Raw genomic sequence first — 22,036 nt, forward strand, 5'->3', positions numbered from 1 at the left:
TTTTTCTGCTTAGTTGAAATTTGGGAATGGTGGATATAAGAAAATTAGAGCTCATTTAGAATCTGTTGAAAGGACAGTGTGCCTTCATTATTAGTTTTGCATCTGAATTTTCCTGGGGCAGTCCTCTCTCTGTTATAGGTAATGAATTTTTCCCCAGATGTAATTGGATGAGTTTAATTTTTTCTTTCATTACCTGTCGAGGAGGCCTATGCCCCTACTTCCCTTTGTGTTTTATTAGGACTGTAACCCCTATTTAAATAAAGGCTTTGATTGTCCTTATATATGTTCAATCAGCACTTTCTGATTGAATAGTTCTGGTCACACAATGCTCTCGCTTAGCATTTTTTACTAATTACATTTTCGACCTGGCTGGGTGTGGGAAAACCTCTGATGGTGTTTGTTTGCTGCTTTTGATTATGTCAGTGGTTTGGTCCATCCACAGCAGAAGGAGGGTGAGGAAATAGGTCTTCGAGCTATAATCCTGCTGGTCTTAAAGAATGACTTAATTTGATTCCATCTTCTATTGAAGGAATAGAAAGCCAAATTATGTGCTAGTAAATTTTTAGCAAACAGATCTAATACAAACAAACAAAAATTATCCCTGATTTGTAGCTTTTGCTAATTTCCATGGTGCAAATACTCCCACCATAGCTGATTTTATATGACATAATTGAATGTGGAGTTGAGAAGAAATGCTGTCAAACTGATCTCTAGAGCCAGTGGCTGCAGCTTCAGCACCGCACAAAGAGTCTCAGTTACATTTCTGCCATTGAAGGCATGGACCTCATCATCTTCTCATTACAATTGAGATTACTGGTTGTTAAGCTGACTCAGTTATGGTGTGATTTCAATGACATATATGTGGGAATTCTATTGACGTTTTAAAGTCAAAGACATATTAGGGTGATTCTTCTGCCTGTGTTTAAAACTCGGAAATATAATAGCTAAACCATATCATTTTACATTAAACGTACATGTTTCCTTAGAAATTTGTTAAGTACCATATATTTTATCCTTTATTAATACATTAACAAGAATCTTAGTAGATGTACTGGATGAGAATTCAGAAGACTTGAGATTTGTCCAAGTCATCATTAATGGTCTCTGTATCTTTGATAACCCATTTAATATTGAGGCATCACCAATTTTCTCATCACTTAAGAAAAAGAACCACATAAGAATTTCTATGAGAGAATTATAACCTCTCATAGAAACCTTATTTCCACATGAATAGCGTTACTGTTTCTTTTCATTCAACTTCTATGGCTTTATTTTTATCTGTCCTAAAGTAGATTTTTAACCAGAAACTTATGTAATAATATGCTTACATAAATTATATCCATAAAATAAGATATCTTGTTCTCTGTGTTTGTTTGTTTGTTTTTGACGGAGTCTCGCTCTGTTGCCTAGGCTGGAGTACAGTGGTCCGATCTCGGCTCACTGCAAGCTCTGCCTCCTGGGTTCATGCCATTATGCCTTAGCCTCCCGAGTAGCTGGGGCTATAGGCGCCCGCCAGTCTTGCTGGGTTTTAAGAGCCTGGAAGGTAGGCATCAGGCTCGATTCTTCTTTGTACATTTCTCAGTATTTAGACCAAGAACCTGAACAGAGAGAACACTCAAATAACATACAAGACATGATTTAGTGATTGATTGCCTTAATCAGTCACTAAACAATCCTTGTTAGATAAGGATATTTATATTGCAACGTTAAACAATTCAAATAAAAATTATAAAATAAGTTAAAAAGCATGTTACCAATGATAAATTATTATTTTTATTTTTCACAGTACAAATTTTCTAATTCTTATTAATGACAAGAATGGAATACACTATTGAGGTTTAATGGGTTTCAAAAAAAGGTTAAACATATTTCTATCTCCTCTACCATAACTACGTCTTTTTGACAATCTCCCAAATAGATGAATATAAAATCATTTTAATTCGGTTCAATAAACCTTAAGCTTTATTTGAGTATATTGCAAATGCAAAAATGAAAAAGACTTCCAAGTTGATGTGGCATCCCACTGGACTGTGATGTTTTCTATTTCCCACTTTTACTCACCATTTCCTCATGGCCTCCAATGTTAGGATAGACAAGCTTTTGACTCGATCTTAAATGCAATGAGTCGTGGCATGCCAGAAGTGCTGTGTAGTGATGCGGTCTGTGACTGAGAGATGGAGAGACTGTGGCTTTTCCTCTCAATCTTTTCATTCTACTCTTTAAATTTCCATTTTGCCATCGATAAAATAGCAAATATAGTGTGTAACTGCTTTACCTACTAGCATCAAGTTGAGTATGTACAAGAAAAGGACCCTAAAATATAAAATTGCCATAAGATAAAATAGTCTCACTCTGTCACCCAGGCTGGAGTGCAATGGCACAATCTCAGCTCACTGCAACCTTCACCTTCCAGGTTCAAGCAATTCTCATGCTTCAGCCTCCCAAGTAGCTGGGATTACAGGGGTGTGCAACCATACCAAGCTAATTTTTGTATTTTTAGTAGAGATGGGGTTTCACCATATTGGCCAGGCTGGTCTTGAACCCCTGATGTCAGGTGATCCACCCGCCTCAGCCTCCCAAAGTGCTGGGATTACAAGTGTGAGCCACCATGCCTGGCCAAGCCTCAAGCTTTTAATTGTTCTTTGTTAACCCAAATGACTGATCACTAGGCAATAAGTCTAATTATAGATGAAAAGTATGATTTAAGAGGCTGTGGGTAATTTCAAAATAGAACTGGGTCTGGAGTGGTCTGTTTCTAGCAAAATGGTGGACTAAAATAGTGCTGACATTCTCCCACTACAGCATGTTAAATAAAATGAAATAAAATATGACCAAAAACATTTAATACATGGCTGAGTTTGTACAAAAGAAAGAGAAATATTCACTTTCCCGAAGCAAAGAGAAAGCAGTGAAGATAAGGGGGCCAATAACAGCTCAGGCCTTGGATTTTAATCTATTTATGTAAAGAAGGGACAATGCCATAGGCCTGAGCTAAATGAGAACTAAGAATTGGGATTTTCTAAAATAAAACTGGGACCTGCAGGCTACAACCCAAGGAAAAATGTTCTTCATGCTATTTATATGAGTGAAATGTAAAACACGAAGAACCAAGAAAAAGTTTGAAAGTACAATGATTGAAAAGATACCTATTGGCAAAGACTAGCCAGAAGAAATCTAGAGGAACTTTTAAAATATCACCCAAAACATTCTGTAAAAAAAGAAAAAATAAAATAAAATATTATTAAAGAAGGTAATTGTATAATTCTAAAATATTTAAGTCATAAGGAACACATTACAATCTTAAAAAACAAAGCCTCATATGCAGGGTGGTTCAAGCTTGTAATCCTACCACTTTGGGAGGCTCAGGCAGGCAGAACACTTGAGCCTAGGTGTTCGAGACCAGCCTGAGCAACATGGAGAAACCCCGTCTCTACAAAAAGTACAAAAATTAGCTGGGTTTGATGAGGCATGCCTGTAGTCCTGCTACCTAGGAGGCTGAGATGGAAGGATCACCTGAGCTTGGGGAGGTAGAGGCTACAGTGGGCCGCAATCATGCCACTGCACTCCATCCTGGGTGACAGAGTGAGACCACATCTTGAAGAAAAAGAAAAAAAAGCAAAAAGACAAGAAAAGAAATGGACGGAAGTAAAAGGAAAACGGAAAACTATAAAATTAGATTTGAGGGTTTTAAACATAATTCTCTGAGGAACTTGTTGGTAGACCATAAATAACTAGTAAATACAAAGGTGATTTTTAGCAAACAATTTTTGAGTTCATAGAAATGACTGAAGAATGCAATGCTGCTCTTCATTTTGTTGGAGAACTGGACAGAACTAAAAGAAAGCTCTAAGTAAAATTAAAATTCTAAGTAATTTAAGGACAAAATAACATATTCATTATTCACAGATCCTATAATTGTTGGCAAAAAAATATCCAAGGGAAGCGAATATACAAGCAGTCCATTATAACTAATAGGATATTTCAGTACAATTATTGAAACCAAAATGATCAATATAAAGAAAAATTGGTGGTATTTCCACACTCAAGTAATGATTAGATATGTTAATTTCTAAAAATATAGCAATTTATAATTGCATCTACAAAGAACCTAGAAATAAATCTAACAAAAGATGTATAGTTTACAATTTTGAAAAATTATTGAAGAAAATATAATAGTATCAAAATCACTGGAGAGATATATACTGACTCAATCAGTGGGAACTTTTACTGTAGCAATTATGAAAATTCCCTCATAAATTTATCCATAAGGAGCACACAATTTTATTAAATCTCCCAACAATTTTTCCAGTGCAATCTGACAAACTGATCATATAATTTATTTGAAAAGTGTTACCACTAAAAACAGCCAAGACTATTTTGGAAAAATTAATCATTGGGACCAGGCCAAGAAAAACTTATTTCAAAACAACAGTTATTAAAACAGTATGGTAGGTAATAGACAGTAGACCAGATGAGAGAGTGCCAAAGCATAAACACATAGAGTACAATATGGGAATTTATTATGTGACATAGGAGGCATTGCAAGTAAGTAGGGAAATGACAGCCAATTCAGTAATTGGATAGTGACAATTTACTTTCATTATTAAAAAATCTAATCCCATTCAAATGGATTAAAATACAAAAATGTTTTTAAAAAAATGAACAGTTTTAAAAGAAAATGTATGAGAATATCTTCTTTATACCAATTTAAGATAATGTGTTAAATAAAACTTTAAAGTAATACATTACAAAGGTTAAAATTGATTTTTTGTTTACAATAAACTAATAATGAGCTGTTCCCACATGACTACCCAATGAACTGATATAAATTATCTAGAACATATAAAATTATTCACAATCCCTTAAGAAAGGTGTTTTAAAATAAGCAAAGGAATTAAATAGGCAATTCAGAGAAGAAATCTACTGGCAAACAAAAAACAAAAAACAAAAACCACACCACCTAACTTTACTACTAATAAAAGAGATTTAAATCAAAATATTTAAAATTGCATACATGTCAGATGAACAAAATTAGATAAATATGATAACCACCTTTGGTGAAAACCTTAGGAATATAACCTTTTATAAATTGCAAATATCAGTGTACTTTGGTACCACTATTTTGCAGAGTGATTGGATGAAATCCAGGGAAGTCAAAACTGTCTATAGTTTATGATACATATATTCCAATTTCTGGCATCTTACCTTAGAAAACATTTGTTTGAACATGTGCTGATGGAGATTCATACAAATATGTTTATTGCAACACTGTGGAAAACTGAAAAATAAATGGGAGAGTGTGCTTTGCTTATCAGTCTGGTAAAGAAAAATATCTTAACATTATTCTTACAATGAAGCAGTATATGAATGCTCTAGATCAAATTATATTAAAATAAATAGATCTAAAAACAATACTGAGTAAAAGAAGTTGAAAATTTACATACATTTTTAAGCCAAACAAAATGGTAACATATATTGTTTATGGAAAATTTTATATATAAAGAAAAAATATAAAAACACACAGGAGGCTGGATAGATGGATGGATGGATAGATTAGATAGATAGATAGATAGATAGATAGATAGATAGATGGATAGATAGATAGATGATAGATAGACACACACACAGATATATAAGCATTGGAATCATGGCTGCCTTTGGTGAATGGAGAAACACAAATAAATGATATGGGTAACTGGGCTTGTTTTGTTCTATTTCATTAAATTTGAAAGGGAAGATTTTGGGGGGAGCTTTAAAACTGCTCTTCTTTTATGTATATGACAGTGATGAATTTCACAATAACTGACTTGGCTTTGGTCTTTCCTGTCATGAAGAAGTGGCTTCAGAATGACCAGTGAACACGGGCACCATCGGGGCTCTGCACAGAGTTACATCGCAAAGTCTGGAATAAGGGTTTCCCTAGCTAAGGCAAGGATCACACTACAGCTTCTGTGTGAACAGATCAGATATGAGAATCATTTGAATACTGCAAATCTCAGGAGACTCAACATTCCCATAATACCTGCTCTGTCTTGAGGAGTTCATTAGAAAGTTATTCTACTGAGAAAATATTGAACTCATTCTCTATTTTTTTTGGATTCTCATCCTACTTTTTGAAGAAAAACAAAGTTAATTATCATACGAGACAGTCCTTTTGCTATTTGAAGCCATGCACCTTAATATTTTCTCCAACCTGCTTTTCAACAGACTGATATACAATACTTGCAGACCCCTCACTCCCCTCTGCACTCCACAGACTCCTGTTTTTAATAAGTGTGTTCTGGAAACGGGAGAAGTCCTGCAGAGAGGGATGTGTGACACTAACCTTTTTAAGTCTGTTCCTTCCTACACTTTACCTAAAGCAACATCTCTGGAAGAGTGAGCTGGTATTTCAGCTCTGATACATTTTTTAATCCACCAGGTTATCTATGGGGGATACATTTCAAGACCTCCGGTGGATGCCCAAAGCTGTGGCTAGTACTGAACTCTATATATGCTATGATTTTGCCTATACATATGTACCTATAAAAAGTTTAATTTATAAAGTAGGCAGAGCACACTAGTATTTTTGGACCATTATTAAGCAAAATAAGGATGACTTGAACACAGGTGCTGCAATAGCATGACAGTTGATCTGAAAACCAAGACTGCTATGAAGTGACTCATGGACAGGAGGGTAGACAGAGTGGAGACACTGGACGAAGGGAGGATTCACATCCTGGGCTATTCCAAATGGTTTATTATAATTATGAATTGTTTATTTCTGGAATTTCTCATTTAATATTTTTGGATCACAGTTGACTATAGGTAATCAAAACTGTGGAAAGTGAAACCTTGGATAATGGGGGACTACTGCATTACAAAATGATTTAGCATTGGGTGGTTATGGGAGATCACTATGGGAGAAAAGCTTTAGCCATTGCTATCCTATTGTGCATACAAACAGCCTGCATCCCTCCATACATATTTATATAGGCAGGAGACTTGGGTGATTTTTTTTCGTATCATGAATAATTTTAACACTACAGACGTTTGACTTTGAATCAACAACTAGTTTCAGATGAACGTAATTGCAGCCAAAGAAAGTTTCTAACTAAAATTAGTTACTTTTCATTTTTAACAAACTACTGCCTGCTGCATTTCCTGTGATCTCGGCTTTCATCTTCCTCTCATGGAGTCACATGTAACAATGATTCCTTCACTTCCGTGTCTATTTTCTTCTTGGCTTCTCGAAGTGTAAAACTTGCAGTTCCTCCTGCCAAATGACTTTCCAAGGCTGTGCCTAGGAGATGCCAACCCAACTCACGCTCACACTTGTTCCCATATTACCCTCAGATTTCAATGGCCACGAGTCCCTTTGCCCTTTCCATGTATTCAAGAAGTGGAATATGAGCTTCACACAAAAACAAGCAAACAAATACACTGTGAGAGCAAGATTTTAAACAAGATGTCTGGGTACAGCTTTAGGCAATGTGTTAAGTGCTTTTAAGAATTATATCTCATTTAATATTTATAAAATTCTCTACAGGAACTATGATTATTCCTATTTTACAGATGAACTTAAGCAATGTTCTTATGGCTTACCATTGAATCCTCCAACTACAATTAGTTTATTTGGCCCCTTGGCAACTAGAAAACACAGTATCCCTTTTGGATCCGGTCATGACTGTTCCTCTCTACCTAGCCCTGCTCTGGTATGTCATACTGACTTTTAATCGGAACTTCCCTAGTTTGCATGGATGACCTACTGTCAGATTGAAAATATGAAGAGTTAGCTCTAGGCTAACACAGCTTGTGGCCTCCTGCTCTACAAGTAAGGCTTTATCATGACCGTGGTTGGTGGGTGAGAGATGTGTTAGGGATTTTATTTGAAAAACTGTTTTCTCTTGGGTTCCAGCCCTTTCTCCTCTATCTTCTTATCAGCTTAGGAAATCCTTTATTCTCAGCATGAGAGAGCCTTTGACCAACATTTCTCATTCAACTGCTTAACACCAATTCTTGAAGGCTGTGTGGAATTGGGTTTAAAATATACACTCTGGGGTCTGAGATTTTGGCCTCAAATTCCAGCTCCACTACATAATAGACCCATGAATTTGCACAATATCTCATCCTCTGGGCCTTGGTTTCCTTATCTGTAAATCAGGAATACTAGAAACACTTACTTCACATGCTGTGGGTAGGATAAGATGTAGAAAAACTCTTAATTTAGTTTGAAATAGTAATTTATTCTGAATGGAGGCATGGTTTAGACTTGGCTGTTAACTTCAAGGTTCTTTTTACTGCAGTTACTCGTGGTTCTTACAAGACCATAAATATTTGACATGTGACAGTATCTCATTTAATTTTTATGATAAGCAGTAGGCAAGTTATCTATAAAGTTGCCTGCTACTGAAATACATCTTATATCTATAGAAGACAATGCTAATTCTGGTAGATTTATATACTGCACAGGAATAACAATTAGAAATACTAAAGAAACATTTATTATCCATTTGGCCCAATGTTGCTCTTCTTACCTTCTACAGTGGTCAAAGGGAACACTTTATTTTATAGAAGTTGGTAGTGGGCAAACAAAAAATCTGACAACAATCCTGATATTATCCAAACTTCAGTTTTCTCATCTGTTTTTGAGCAAGATGAGTTAGAACCTAAGCAAATGTAGCCAAAGTTTTCTCCCTTGTTAGATTCAAGTCTCCATGACTGTGATTATGTTTTCTATCTTATTCAGAGTTTAAACAAACTTTAATTTTGTTATTGTCTAAAAAAAAAAAACACAAAATGTATTCTAGATGGCATATATGTTTAATTGAGTTTACTTTACAAAATGTTTGCAAAGATAAATAAAAGTTAACGGCATTAATGTTTCCGCTTTAAATTGGAGTTTATTTACATTATATATTATGGTTCCTGGTGAATTTAATTTTGGTTCTAAGATGTCCTTGGATGGAAACATGTGAGAGCTGTGATGTGTGGGAATGAATCCGTTTCCCAGAGTGTGAGGGTGGTCATGGAGGAGGCTGATCCCTGAGGGTACAAAGTGCCTATTGTGCTAGAGCAAGTGGGGTTGGCTGGGGAGAATTCAAGAGCTGGGACCATTACCGACACCATGATAGTTTGTGCACTGTTAGCCAGATGTGGAATCTTGCCTCATTAAATTCTCTTTTTTGAATCCAGAAGCTCAGTCCTTCGACTGTGCCATTTTTCTTCTTTTGTGCAACTGATTAACTCAAACTTATAATACAATATAGAAATAATTTACTCTACCCTGCTACCCCTGCAAACGGTGTTTTCTGTCTTTGTGCTCTGACCAGCAAAGTTCTTGCATGCATGCAATCATTCCTACAACAACCCATGCACTGAGAACCTCCCCCACAGCGTTAAGTATGGAGAAGACAGCTTCTGCCTTCATCCCTTCACTCGACAGTGAAAGTGAGAAATCCAACCATCTATTGCATTGCATGGAATTAACTCATTAACTATTGCTCACCATAGCCCCCTGTTTTGGGTGGGCCGGGGTGAGCTAGAGAGAGATGGGGTCAATATTTGCTTCACAGATTTCCAGTGTTCAGTATAAGGATCCCTCAATTTTGATTTCAAACTGGGTGGGAGCCAGGCTACAAGTATTTAGCCTGACACTCAAGGATTTGCAAGAAATGGTCCAAGACATACTATGTTTATTCTACATTAAAATCTGGCACACTACTCTCTCTAAAGAATTCTGTGCTTGAGTAAATAAACTATTGTACCCCAAACATGTCCAAGCCTTTCTTATTGCTTTGCCTCTATTTGAGGTATTTCTCTTTGTAATGTTCCACTTCTAAAACTGCGATTCTTTAGACTTTATTTCCCTGTCATCTAAAGTGGTATAACCTCTTTGCCTTTTTAAATTAAAATTATGACTTTTACTCAGTATTGTAATGTGTATAACAGTTTTTCTCAAAGACTATAAGCTTCTTGAATACAGGAACAACAATTTGTTCATGTTTTATTCTCAAAAATGCCTAACCTAGTGCCTTACAGGCAGTGAAAACTTACTATTTAATTGCTAACGGAGGCAATGAAACTTTAATGCATGAGACTTTGTGGGAGCCTATAGTCACGGCAGGTAGAAAATATCTGGGTCAGTAAATGCTGTGATATTCACTGCCTTTCTTAAGACTAGATAGTCCAGCCAACTGGACTCCATCTCATTATACTTGGTTAGTCCTTATGCTAATATATAACTAAGTTTTATCAATCTCAGTATCCTCCAGCTGGGACATCATTTACAGATGAAATGGAAACTGCATTAAATACAAGCAGACGAACAAAACTCAAGGACTTTGCCTGTTGCCATGTTACCATTTTTCCCACATTCAGAAACAAAACAGGGGCTCTGACTCTGGTCACAAAAAACTCCCACCAGTGTAAATTCCCTACCTTCCTCACTCTCCTTTTCCTTTCAGCCTTTTCTCCCCGTGTCCCTGGCACTCTGTTTCTGCACATTAAGTCTTGCTTTTCAGCGTCTCCCACTATAGTGACTCACCTAGGGCTATGTATTCGAGGTGTTCTGGTCTGCCCTGAAACACCCTTATCTACTTTCACCTCTTGAAATCATTCTTATCTAGAGAGATTTTTCATTTCAGGAAGACATACTATGTTTATTCTGCAGAATATTTATCTCATAGCACCTTCCTAAAAATAGTGGAGCAGATTAATAAAAAGAAAATAAACCTATAACACAGTAAAAATGGTGTGGTGACCTCAGAGGAGTGGAAACCATGGGAGAACCATAAAAGGAGAAAAGCAGAAGATAGGATTAAAGAGGAAGTCACAGTCCAGGGTAAGCAGAAGAGAGCCTGTAACAGAGACATGCAGAGAACTATTTCCTAACTGGTGGAACTTAGAGCAAGTGAAGGAGAGGGGCACCAAGCAGTGTGATCAGTTGGGGTGTCAGAATGAGAGCAGTCAGAGGCATGGTTACCGATTACCCCACTGCCCTCATGTTGTGAGCAGTACTGGGCTGATTGCGCCCAAGAAGCAACACACACTCCAGGATCTTGGACTGGAGACGAAGCAGCTCTCAAGGGGCTGGTGATGCTTTGTGGGAAATAAAGGGCACAGTCTGTTTTTCCCCTTTCTGACTCTGTCTGCATGCATTGTAAAATGCAAGACAAAGCAGGATCTCTGGACCATAACCCCAAGAAGGCAGCATGATCCAAAGTTGCAGCAAATAGAGGTACAAAGCACTACACCTACAAAAGTGCTGACAAAATGAAAGCTCCCTACAATTTGTTAACAAAGACAGTGCATTTTGACAGATTAAATAAGTTATAGCCAGGGAAATACTCCACAAAACATAAACATAAACATAACAAATTTTCTGGGAAGGATCAGAAATAACATTTTGTCTATAAAAATGGGATCAAGAAAATAGAACTAACCAGAGAGCTTGAATATAAAAATAACAATAAAAATTAAATACTCAATTGGTGTCATCTTATACAAAATGGGCACAGCAGAAAAGAAAATTAATGTTGTAAAAAATTTTGCCTATAAAATTTTTCAGAAAGTTTCTTATAAAGCCAAAGACATGGAAATTGTGCAAAAAAAAAAAAAGTGTCAAGAGATACAAAGGAGCCATTATCATTAGGCCTGGAAATTTGAGGCATTCCTCACATTTAGAAAAACTAAAAAGCTAAAAAGTATGTGTGTGTGTGTGTTTCTCTCTCTCTCTATATATATACATATATAAAATAATTTAAATAGATATGAATTATATATACATATGTACAGAATTAGATTATATAATTATATATAAATTATATATACATAATTGTGTATTATAAATAATATATAATACATATATATGTGTAATCTATACTGTCATATATTTACATAGATCATATAATATATGTTTAATATTATGTATATATAAAATAAGGTAGTAAAGAATGACTAGGCCAAGAACAAAAAGAAGAAAATTATCCAGGAGTTTAAAACGCTATTTTTACTAGGTAATATGTAAGCCAACTTCATAAGACACAGCAGAGAATTTGAGAAGTGCTGCTGACATTCATGGGAGGCTACAGGATCGAAATACTAACAGTTGGAGTGCAAGCCCACCATGAGGAGGATCCCTGGTAAAACCCAAATACATCAAATTATCCATCAAACAACTCTCAACAAATCTAAAGACCTGAAATTGTAAATAATAATACTAATATATATACACTCTGACATAATACAGTCAAGCTGGAAAACAACATCAAACTGATAATTAGATATATTTAGTCATTAAGAAACATACATCAAATAATGTACCAATAATAGAATTTGCCATAACTACTAATCAGTTCTAGCCACTCCGAAATTGGCAGTAGTGGATAAAATAATCAACCAATTTAATCCTCTTAAAAATTCACTTCCTTTTCTTCAATTAAAAAAGATACATTTATTTTCCCTTATCATTAATTTTTTGTTTTTCATTGTAAATAAAATGTCAATTTGTTGTTATTATGTAGATATCACCTAGTTTCATCCAGATGACAGGTAAATGAGAAGGAAGCATTTGTTACTGTATGCTAACTTGGGGTTCAATTTTCTTTCAGCAAATGGGGAAGAAATTATGTTAACATTTTTGATTTGTCAGAGTTTATGAAATTATGTGTTAGTTTAATTTAGCTTCTACCTGTGCCAACAATAAATGTCACTACCAACCAGCAGGCCCAATGTTTTATCAGTTCATTTACATCTTTGGACTTAGAATTCACTTCCTTTCCTTATTATGCATGACTTATTAAGTAAGTATTACTACCATGAAAATGTACCAATTATGTAACAATCACCTCACTCCCAGGCCTCCACTGAGTCCATTTCTATAAATTTATGGCTATATTTTCTTGTTACAAAAAATCTCTGAGTAAAATAAACTGATTTAGAAATGGTAATAATCGGCCCCAGCTACCCTACGCCTTGAAATTTTATGCAGACGTGGATTGGCAAGATTTTACCCAATTTGTTTGTTTATTAGGCATCCTATTAAAAAAAAAAAAAACCCCTAACTGTCTATTTATATATTTATAATTGGTCATGGTAATGTTTATTCCAATTTACTAGATCCTTAAAGGTATTATGGCCAATTTGTATAATTACAAGACTAAGCTAAATAGTGGAGATTTGGGCCACTCCTTGGATGTCTGTACTAGTGGTGTTCAGCCCTGGAATCTTGACATTTGTCATTATGAGTTCTGAAACATATTGTTCATAACAGAATTGAAGCACTAAAACTTGTCAAAACTTAGAGTGAAATTAAGGTCATTCACATATCATGATTTATGATAAAATACTCACTAGCTTGCCCCTGAATCTTTCTTGGAGTGGTATTAATATAACAGATACAAGTCCGAAATTGCACTTATTTAGGAAGGAGTGCAAAAAGTTTGAAAATGGAAGGACAACACAATCATAATATTTTAATGACTAACAGATTATCCGCCTGTTTGGTGTTGTATGGGGGTAAACATGCCTTATCACTTTTCCTTATCTTTCCTCCCAGAGTGTAGATAAGTCCGTATTGATGTCTGAGACACTGTTAACTTGCATTTTATATAACTTATGTAATTTAATCAATAGATGCACACAATTGGAATAAGAAGAACACAAGCAGCAATCGTTTACTGTATTCACAAATATTTTATAACCTGGAATATCCAAATAATATGAGCTTTTATTTTGCCTATGACTCTAAAAGCAAATGATTTATTTCTAAAATCTAGACAAGAGCTATCTTGGAAACTGGTGACTGCAGTTTCAGAGAATTATGGCGAGGTAATATTAATTTTTTCAATCAAGGTCCTCATATCTTGTTAGTAGTATCTCGTCACATTAACATATTAGCAGTATCCCATTGCATTGTATTCATATTCATATCATATCAGAATTTATTGTTGCTTATACAGTGTTAAAGTCATATTGCATTAGTGACTTTCATATCAGATTAGTAAAAGTGGATCCTAATAAGACTTTCATATTCAATTACTAAGGTAACAGTTTTGTCTTTCCAAGTCACTTCTAACTCAAGCCCAGAGTGCAAATTGATGAATGTGGTAATAAAGTAATCTTTCTGGCTGAAGATGGATGGCACCTGGGACCGATGGGGCTGTGAAAATAAAAGGGGCCACAACTGACAGTGAAAGTATTCAATGCTTTGTCTACACAGCAGTGTTTCTGGTGCAAAGAATTCATGAACTCAGGAAGGTAGAGATCTAAACCTGCACTTTATTAATGTACACCCTTTCCCCATCGTCCTATTTCAGCTTAATGATTTGGGCCACAATAAAAAGTGATGGGGTGGGGGCGGTGAGAAGCACAAATGAAAATTGCTCATGAAAGTAGTTCATGGCTTCTATTTTTTAGTATGCTTTCCCAGAAGTTATTTGAATTTAGAGAGACTTTCACCTGGCATTTAGATGGGTAGGTAAGATATACTGAGACAGATAAATCTTCTAGGAATACCTCAAATAATTCTACATAGTTATTCAAATTATTAGATTAAATGTAATTTCAACATCTATTGCAGGATATGGAAGAAATGGGAACTGTGAACATACGTATATATTAATTTGATCTTGCTTATGGCATGGACTACGCTTTTTCAACTTTTTTTGAGATAAGTCTCGCTCTGTCACCCAGGCTGGAGTGCAGTGGCGTGATCTCGGCTCACTGCAAGCTCCGCCTCTCAAGTTCACACCATTCTCCTGCCTCAGCCTCCCGAGTAGCTGAGACTACAGGCACCCATCACCACGCCAGGCTAATTTTCTGTATTTTTAGTAGAGACAGGGTTTCACCGTGTTAGCCAGGATGGTGTCGGTCTCCTGACCTCGTGATCCACCCGCCTTGGCCTCTCAAAGTGCTGGGATTACAGACGTGAGCCACCGCACCAGGCCATTTTTTTCAACTTTTAATACTAACTTCCGTTTTCAACATCTGCTACATCACACACACACACACACACACACACACACACACACACACACGCCCCTTTGGGTGGGTGTCAAAATGGGTAAGTTAATGGAACCTATGTGGGCACTGAGGAAGGACCAGAGGACAAATCAGTCATGAACTTCACTTGGTAGGAGATGCCAGGATTTCTTCATCAACAAAAAAAGTTTATGTACATACATACACATAAAACATGTGTTGATCTGTAGGTATACGAGTGGATGTATATATATTTAAAATAGTGTTTTGTAATTATTTTGTGTGTTTCTACCTGCAATCTTTGGACCACCAATTTATCAGACAAACTTCCTAAAATTCCTCCTTCCTTACCTCTCTTTTTAAAGCCACTATAATCTTTTCTAAAGACTTAACCCCTTCTCTTTTCAATTTCTTCTCTTAGTATATGTTAACGTCTTCAAATTTATTCTAATGGGGGAATCTTTTCTTTGTTGACTCAACAATTCTCCCTTTTTATCATCTTTCTATTTCTTTATGGAGCCACACATTTTTAAATACCTAGACAAATTTTATGGTTCAACATCATTGCTCATCAGCCCACTACAGTCTGACTTGCATCCCAATCACTCAGTGGCATGTTCCTTCTTGTGATCAACAGTGGCCTCCAGGATGTTAAAACAATAGGACATGTTTTCAGTCTGTAAATATTGATGTCTCTGTCCACTGGTCACTTGTTCAACCTCAACCTCTTTGTTTGAATTTTGGCATTTTGGATTTTGTGGCATCAATTTATTCTGGATCTCCTCCTATCTCTTTATCTATTTTTACTTGGTTACTGGGCCACAGCTCCAAGCACTTTTCTGTTCTGCACACCAACTGAATTGGTCAGATGCCATTCTTCCAGCTTGATGGTTTCAAACTTTAGTACGCATGACAGTCACCTGGAGAACTTGTTAAAATTCAAATTGCTGGATCTCACACTCATCAATTTGATGCGGAAAAGTAAGAGCCATTTTGTCTACCTATAACAAAGTCCAACTGGTTTTTAACTCATGTCTGAAGGAGCTTTCTCTCTTGTAGTTTTCTTGACCATTGATTACCTATATTAAGCAATAGCTTCCTTCATGTTTTTACCTCTGGAAAGATTGTAGTTGAAATACTTACAAGCATCTTTTTTTATTTTGTAAATATTTTGACAATACTTTTCTCTTTTTTCCAAAATTTATTCTTAATTTATTTGAAAGAAAATGCTAGAGAACATGCAAATTTGGTATTATTTCTCACACCAATGGATACATATTTTCCAGAACTACAGAAGAGTTTTAACTGGATCATCTATTGCTAAGAATTACCAAGTGTTTCATAAGGAGAGGGTGACAATAATAAAGAAATATAGAGAACACTAATATAATTTTGATATATAATTATTATTTTTTGGGTGAATTCTATATGAGCTAAATACCCTACATACACAGGGGTATGTCTACATTCTGTGGGACTTAAAGCTTATACAAATTGAGGATCCCTTTTTAGAAAACCAGATAGAAAATATGGACACAGAATTGCTAGAGATTTTCCTAGGGACAATGGAGAAAATAAGAGGTCCTGAAGCATTCATTTAATGACTTTCTTTGTAGATATATTTTTACTCTATACCCTAGAAACACATGGAGGCTACTAATAGTCCCATGTTATATATTAGGAACTAATGTTCAGAAAGATTAAATAACTTTTCCTGGATCTCGCAGCAAGAAGAGATCAAACTGAGGTTAAAATGAAGGCAGGTCGAACTGGAGAATCTGTGTTTTAACCCCTTTAGTTTACTACCCATCCACTCTAAGACAAAATTAACCACTCCTTCCTGTGAATACTCACTGATAAATGGCAGTCCCCTTTTCAAAAGCTGATAGTTCTCAGTTACAGCACTGAATTCTGAATTCTCATTCAAAGCCTTAAAATGCTCTTCATACTAGCAATAGCTTCTACTTTAGCTATTGCTCTTTATTTACGTAACATAAACTGCTTTCCAGCCTATGCTAATTCTATGTTCAGAGCAAAATCACACCACATTCCATTCTGTTATCCATGGGGCTACTCTTACAGAAGATCATGCCACTCTCCAATGTCCAGGCCAAACCTCATTTTTATATTTTATTAAACAATCCTTGACACCCTCATGGTTCATGGCAATTTTCTTTTTCTTATTGTTTTCTAGGGGCCTGTAGGTCTGGCTGCTTACTCCTTTTGCAAAAGATTAGTAGCTGCACTTTCCCCAGTTCAGAGCTTCACCTGTAACTGAACAATAAACAAAGTGAGGAGGATAGTAATTTCTTCCCCCTGCCGTTGGTGCTGCTACACAGTGCCTGGACCATGAGGAACCACATGGAGGTACTCACCAAGGCCATGCTGGCTACATAGCTTTGACTCGCACTGTGGGGATCATTGTACATTTACATTTTCCTTAGAAGACTGTCAGTTAGATGGCATCATCAAAGCTTCCAAGTCACTGAAGGACTCAGAGTACTGGTTCATTTTAATCTTATAATTATAAGTACATCTATTTGCAAACTCAGCTATGAAATTTATGAGCCCATTGGATTAAGCAGCTTCCTTAGCTGGTATTATGAGGGCTTCCAGAAAGTGTCTCCTACTTGCTGGGTACTTTTCTTTTGTAGAAAAAAAAAACAAAAGTAAAGTATTTGAGTTTGGCATGATTAACCAATCATTTCACCTGTGCGACAGCAGAAATCCCTCAGAGATTTCCATTACCCTCTGCTTTAATAAGCTTGCTCCCTCTCCTTCTTACACAGACCTGGCCCTGTTGCTTTCTGAAGCAGTAGATCTGGGGATGTGGTCATGCTGAAACAGAATCCGCACTAGTGCAGAACACAATGGTGATTTAGAGACTTTGTCTTTAGGGCCCAACAAAGACGCTAGAATCTCTTTTGATAACATTATCTTCTTCCTTTGTAATTTCTTTGCAGAACACTTTTTGAAAATTGAAATCCTTTTATCTTAGAGCCAGAGATCTTAGCTTCGACCCAGTTGCCCTTTAAATATGAATAAGAGCTTGTGTTGAATGCTACCTGTCTTATATTTGCCTGATCTACTTGACTGCATAATATTTTGAGGTGCTTGAAAGACAGCTTTCTTCTCTTATCCTCAGTGAATAATTTCCTTTACAGCCTACAGGAGTTTAAAGCCATATTTTCCATATTTTTCATCTTACTGGCTAAGCCCAAGTGATAAAGGTTATCAGAATTACAATTTGGATTCATTTCTTGTCCTTTGGTTAGAAGAGCATTATTTGAATCATAAACTGTTGTTTCAAAAAATAAGAGTTACATTTTAGTTCTGCTCTCCTATGGTATTTAATCAAGGACTCCTTTGTCCATGAATGAGTTTATTTGCATTTATATTACACTATTCAGGTAGGAGTGTGTGAATGTGTCACACACAGACATGCACAAATACAATCTCTTTCTGCCATCCCCTATCTTTCTATCAAAGTGCTAAAATGGTACCAGTGCTAGAGTAGAGTGGAATTGAACAAACACCAATGTGTCTAACTTTGAATATTGGCAACATCAAACAATAAAAACAACACATTTATTGTGAGACAGGATTAGCAGCAGTAGCCTCCATTATGAAAATTTTACTGTGGCATCAGTGTTTCGGAAACTATTTTTGAGCCTAAATTTCATAACTATACAATCAAATTAGCAGTGTTAATTATTTGAGAGGGTTCAAAGTGGACTTTTTCATGAAAGATACCAGGAAAACCTGCTAAAACAAAATTCATGTGCTATGGAGAGAACTGCATAATCCCAAAATTAATATGTTGAAGCCCTAAACCCCGTGACTCTATTGGAAACAGGGTCTTTAAAGAGATGATCATGGTAGGTGAGGCTATAAGAGTGGGGCCCTTATGAAGTAGAACTGGTGACTTCATAAGAATAGGAAGAGAAACTAGAGCTCTGTCTCTACCACATGAGAACACAGAAAGAAGGTGGCCATCTGCAAGCCAGAAAGAGCCCTCACCAGAACCCAACCATGCTGCATCTCACTCTAAAAAGTTCCAGCCTCCAGAATTGTGAGAAAATAAACTTCTGTTGTTTAAGCCACCTAGTCTATGGTATTTTGTTGTGGATGCCATAGCAAACTAAATTACTATTGATATATAGGAAAAAATAATAATAATTTCCAAATACAAGGATAAATATAATCAAAAAAGCAGAAATAAATGTTGTCTAGTGATATGGTTTGGCTGTCTGTCCCCACTCAAATCTCATGGTGAATTGTAATTCCCAGTATTTGAGGGGGAACCTAGTCGGAGGTGACTGGAACATGGGAGCAGATTTCCTCCTTGTTGTTTGCATAAGAGTGAGTGAGTTCTCATGAGATCTGGTTGTTTGAAAATGTGTAGCAATTCCTTCTTCACTTTCTCCCTCCTGCCAGCCATGGAAGACTTGCCTCCTTCATCTTCACCTTTTGCCATAATTGTAAGTTTCCTGTGGCCTACCTAACCATGCTTCCTGTACAGCCTGCAGAATTGTAAGTCAATTAAACCTCTTTTCTTTATAAATTACTCAATCTCAGGTAGTTTTTTATAGCTGTGTGAGAACATACTAATACAGAAAATTGGTACCAGAGAAGTGGGGCATTGCTATAAATATTCCTGAAAATGTGGAGGCAGCTTTGGAACTGGGTAATGGGCAGAGGTTGGAACAGTTTGGAGGGCTTAGAAGAAGACAGGAAGATGAGGGAAAGTCTGGAACTTCCTAGAGACTTGTTAGGTGTTGTGACCAAAATGCTATTAGTGATATGGACAGCTGAGGAAGTCTCAGATGGAGACGAGGAACTTATTATGAACTCTTAAAGGTCACTGTTTCTATGCCTAAGCAAAGAGACTGACATTGTGCCCCTGCTGTAGGGATCTGTGGGACTTTGAACTTGAGAGAGATGATTTAGGGTATATGGTGGAAGAAATATCTAAGCAGTAAAGCATTGAAGAAGTTGCCTGGCTGTTTCCAACAGTGTATGCTTATTTGCATAAACAAAGAGATTGTCTGAAACTGGAACTTATATTTAAAAGGGAAGCAAAGCATAAAAGTTTGAAAACATTGCACGCTGACCCTGTGATAGAAAATAAAAACCCATTTTTGGAGGAGAAATTCAAGCTAGCTGCAGAAATTTGCAAATGTAAACAGGAAACAAATGTTGATAGTCAAGGCAATGGGAAAAATACCTCCAAGGCATTTCGGAGAACTTGATGGAAGCCCCTCCCATCACAGGCCCAGAAGTCTAGGAGGGAAAAATGGTTTCATAAGCCAGGGAAAAGGCTAGCTGCTCTGTGCAGCCTCAGGACATGGTGCCCTGCCTCCCAGCTGCTCCAGCTCCATCCACAGCTAAATAGGCCCCAGATACAATGTCATAGACTTCTGCTCTAAAGGGTGCAAGCTGTAAGCCTTGGCAGTTTTCAGATGATGTTAAGCCTGTGGGTGTGCAGACAGCAAGATCTGACACTTGGGAGCTTCTGCCTAGATTTTAGAGGATGTGTGGAAATGCCTTGATGTCCAGGCAGAATTTTGCTGCATGTGTGGAGTACTCATGGCGAACCTCTACTAGGACAGTGCAGAGAGGAAATGTGGAGTTGGATTCCTCACACTGAGTCCCTACTGGGGCACTGCCTAGTGGAGCTGTGAAAAGAGGGCCACCATCCTCCAGCCCCCAAAATGGTAGATCCACCAACAGCTTGCTCTGTGAGTTTGGAAAAGCTGCAGGCACTCAATGCCAGCCTGTGAAAACAATGGTGAGGGCTGTACCCTGCAGAGCCACAGGAAAAGTGCTGCCCAAGACCTTGGGGCCCATCCTTTGCATCACTGTGTCCTGGATGTAAGACATCTAATCAAAGGAGATTATTTTGGAGCTTTAAGATTTAATGACTACCCTGCTAGATTTCAGACTTGTGTAGAGCCTGTAGCCCCTTTGTTTTGGACAATTTCTTTATTTTGGAATGAGATCATCTGCCCAATGCCTGTACCCCCATTGTATCTTGGAAGTAACTAGTTTTTTATTTTACAGGCCCATAGGTAGAGGGATTCACATTGTCTCAGATGAAACTTTGGATGTGGACTTCTGAGTTAATGCTGGAATGGGTTTAGGCTTTGGGGAACTGTTGAAAAACATGATTGTCCTTTGAACTGGGATTGTCCTTATGAGAAAAGGACATAAGATTTTGGAGGGACCAGGGACAGAATGATATGTTTTGTCTCTGTGTCCCCACTCAAATCTCATGTTGAATTGTAATCTCCAATGTTGGAGGAGAGACCTAGTCAGAGGTGATTGGATCATGGGGGCAAATTTTCTTCTTGCTGATCTCATGATAGTAAGTTCTCACAAGATCTGGTTATTTAAAAGTATGTAGCACTTCCCCGTCACTCTGTCTCTCTCCTGCTGGCCATGTGAAGACTTACCTGTTTCTCTTTCACATTTTGCCATGATTGTAAGTTTCCTGAGGACTTCCCAGCCATGCTTCCTGTACAGCCTGTGGGACTGTGAGTAAATTAAACCTCTTTTCTTTATAAATTACTCAGTCTCGGGTAGTTCTGTATAGCTATGTAAGAATGGACTAATATATCTGCATGGTCTGGATTCACAGAGACAATTGAAATGTTATCTTGCAGTTAACATTTACCATTTAGATAAAATTTGATTAAATGGACAGAAAACCCTTTGCAAAAACACAAGTGAATGGAAAAGTGTATCATTATTTTATGACAATTGTGAAACTGATTTTCTCAGACCATAATGTTTGTTTATCCAGAAAACATAGGGGAAATGCTTCATGATATTGGACCAGGCAAGGATTTTCTGAATAAGACCTTAAAAGCATGGACAACAAAAGCAAAAATAGACAAACGAGACTATATCAAACTGAAAATTTTCTGCACAGGAAAGGAAACACTCAATAAAGTGAAAAGGCAAACTTCAGAACAGGAGAAACTATTTGCAAATTACTTATCTGTCAAGGAGTTAATGTCTAGATTATACAAGGAACTCAAACAACTCAGTAGCAATAAAACAAATAATCTAA

The sequence above is a fragment of the Pongo pygmaeus genome, chromosome 17 (genome assembly GCF_028885625.2).
Source record: "Pongo pygmaeus isolate AG05252 chromosome 17, NHGRI_mPonPyg2-v2.0_pri, whole genome shotgun sequence".
Classification (NCBI taxonomy): domain Eukaryota; kingdom Metazoa; phylum Chordata; class Mammalia; order Primates; family Hominidae; genus Pongo; species Pongo pygmaeus.